Source organism: Lagenorhynchus albirostris, chromosome 1 (assembly GCF_949774975.1).
Source record: "Lagenorhynchus albirostris chromosome 1, mLagAlb1.1, whole genome shotgun sequence".
In the NCBI taxonomy this organism is placed as follows: domain Eukaryota; kingdom Metazoa; phylum Chordata; class Mammalia; order Artiodactyla; family Delphinidae; genus Lagenorhynchus; species Lagenorhynchus albirostris.
Window position 1 is genome coordinate 47,598,880 of NC_083095.1, and position 3,491 is coordinate 47,602,370.

Sequence of the window (3,491 nt, forward strand, 5' to 3'; positions counted from 1 at the left end):
AGCAGTCATTGACTGGAGAAAGAACTAGAACTTGACCAGACAGTCTTGAGTGTTCGGTAGGTAACTTCTGTGGTTACTCTCAATTGTCTTTTACCCAGATTCTGCTGTCATCCCTGCACCTCAGGCCTCTGCCAGGAGTCAGATGGTCCTCTGACTGAATTTGAAATACACACATTAAATCCTTTTATGGTTAGGTATGGGCAATGCATATAGTTTCCTGACATTTTATAATAACTTACCTACATAGAAAAACTTTTGCTGTATCTACAGCAGATTTGGCAGGAAGCGCCTCGACTGAACTCTGGACTCTGTTACTTCTAGGATAGTCTAGGAAGCCTGCAGACCACACTCTCCTTTTGCAGTAGTCAGAGGGAAAGGAAGTTGCCAAGGAAATATGTGTAGTATTGAGCTTGGAGCAGTGTACAGAATGGCAGGATATAAAATTTCATCTCAAAGGTCTCATTTAGTAAATGTTACTGCTGGCATGATAACAGCCTGGGTCATATGCGTCCTATTTTAGTCTTCATTGGATGTTTGCAATGATTCAAAGGATCCTAAAATTTCAGGGTTTGTTCAGATTTTAGACGTCATCTAGTCCAACCCTCTTTTAGTTTCATGTAAGCATTTAAATAGCATAAAGGTCATGAAAAGTGAAGTGAGGGGTGGCATGTTAGGTTCAGCCCAAAGACATTGAGAGACTAAATACTCAGCAGTAGAGGAGGCAATATGATGGTGTCTCTAAGGAAAAATGTCGTTGACCACAGTAGAATTCTAAAGCTGGAAGGGCTGTAGATATCCTCATTTTCCAAAGCATGTTCTGGGAACTTCAGTAGATGTCGGTTCAGAAAATAAGTTTGAGAAATAACCAAATTTAGAAGATTCCTTTACAGCAGGACTTTCAGGAGCCTCTGATGCATTAAATGCAGTGTGAATCTATCTGGTGCTGTGGGGTGGAGGAGGGGGAGTTTTTCCAAACGTATTTAACCATAACTTTATATGAATATACTTAGAGAAATGCCATCACATTTAATTCCTGTATTTTACAGAGATGTATCGTTTCGTTTGACAAGTGACCACTCCCACCCTATAAGGTCACATGGCCAGCCAATGACAGAGTCAGAATTAGAACCTAGTACCCTGATTCCCAGCTTCGTCTTACACCACAGTGCCTGTTTCCTTCCCATAATACATATCGAGCTCCTAAATGGCAGAAACTACCTCGGGGCAGGGCGGGGGGTGGGGGGAGGGGTGTGTGTGTGTGTGTCTCTCTCTCTTCCCCATCCCCTCCCCCAGCCCTCTAGCTGTAACCGGATGCTTTAGGAGCTGTGAGCTCTCAAAGAATGGCTCTAGGCTTGAGTTCCCCAGTTGGTCTCCTTTGTTCCCAGGCTCTCCTGAAAGAGTGCCCTACCGGGTCTGGATAGGGCTTCCTTTCGTGTCTTAGATTAAAAATACCCCAAAAAAAGAAAAGCAAAAGAGGAAATTTCCTGGCAGTCCAGTGGTTAGGACTACATGCTTTCACTGCCGAGGGCTGGGTGGCACAATCAAAGAAAACAATAATAAGCAAAAGAATGAAAAAAATAAGAGAAAGCCAAAATGCCCAGGATACATTGTATTAGTTTTCCATTCTAGTGACAAATACAAACTTGGTAGGGAAACAAGTTGCACAGTGTTAAATAATGTTTAATATTCCTTTTGTTTCCTTTCTATACTGTTTATATGTTGACCTTTTATCAATTCATGACAAGTAGAGCCCTTCTAAAACTGTTCCAACATAGGTTAACTAATAGAAATTTTAAAATTCAAGTACTATGTGGAGAATATGAGACGAGTTTCTGGTGTGTGTGCGTGTTTTCCCAAAAAACAGTCTCTTGGCAGGTAGTTACCATGAACTTTTCCTCGGCCTTTGTGTTTGAATAGGGGTGGGAGTGCACTTAGTATTGTCTGTTACCTTCTGGCTTTTCATTTATGTGTCACAGAGTGCATCTCGCTTCCTTCCCACTGTACAGTTGCCAGGCTGTGTTGGGAAGCTGTTCTTTAGGGAGGTTACATCTGGTCTTCTGTTGGAGAGTAAGATGAAAAACAAGTATGTTAATACTTGACCTTTAGTACTTTCTCCTGGAAGACATCGAATATCTATGAGCTCCTTCATACCTTCCCTTGACGACACCCACACTCACTACCATCTCTGCTTGATCTCTGAAAATATTTGATTCCCCATGAGCTTTGTGATGGAAAAGTACAACCATTTTGTGGGTCTAAGGCTGTCATAATAAATCCAAACTCCGCCAGTAAGAGTCTGGGAAGTTTTTTGTTTTTTGCTCTTGGGTACAATTCTCAGAGGCAGCTAACGCTATGACTCTCTTGCGACCCTTACGTTGTTGCCTTTCTTTCAGCTTCTATGACCTCTTCTTGCGTTTACCCTCCCTAAGTGCTGTCAGTGACTGCAGTAACAATTCACAGAAGGTGGACTTTTTCCTTCCCTGTCCTTTGTTGCCTTTCATTTCCAGTTAGCAGAGCAGGTTAGTTTTCTCAGAATGTTCAGTTTTACTGAAGCGTTATTCCCGTTTGATCTGTGTAGTGATCAGTTCAGAGGGCAAAAAATATATAACTTTCATTTTAGAATTGTCCAGTTTTGATTTTTCTCACTTGGAACTAGTTCATGCACCTTTAATAATTTCAAGGAAGTGAGAGAGAAATGTAGTTCTCTCCTGGATTACACTGTTTCTCTAGCTGAATGATCCATTCATTATCTCATTCACCAAGTGCAAGCAACTGTGCCCTCTAGTAAACAGCCTCAAAGAGTAGGCTGTTCTAAGCATTCCTGGGAACATAGTCCTCCTGATCTTTGATTAGATAATCCAGAAAGTTCATGAAGAGTGAAAATATTAAAATCTACCTCTTCGCGAGCAATGGCCACCACACTGCCTCCTACTAGGAGGGTCGGTGGCCACTGTGGCACACTGGCTCCCTCAAACGTGAGAGGAAAAGGTTGGCACATTCTGATCTTGAAGAATAAAACCCATTCACAGCTTCTCAATTGTGAATGGGTCAGAAGATGACCGTAGTCCTCAGGCTTTCAGGCTAATCTGAATATGTGATCACTGATAGAAAATTAAGTCCAAGAACCCATGCAGATTGGGACCAATCACTAAGACAGTTCCACTTAACTTCCCATTTCTCTCACCCTTTGGTTGGTGCCAGACTGACTGAAAAGTAGGGTTTTGGGTGTATTTTGTAAGAATCCAGGCATTTCAGTGCTAGACAAAGCAATTCCCTCAAGTGGTATTGACTTTAGATTGGGAAATAAATGGCCAGGATGTAGGGACTACATACAGAATTGAGACGGGACAGTGTATGAACTGGAGAAAGAAAAGGCAAACATGGGGAAGGAAGGAAGCTTGGCACCTGGTCATGATAGTCTGACAGCTTAGACATTTCGTTTTCAGAGAAGGGGGGGTAATAGGGCGGCATGGGTCTGATCACAACATCTC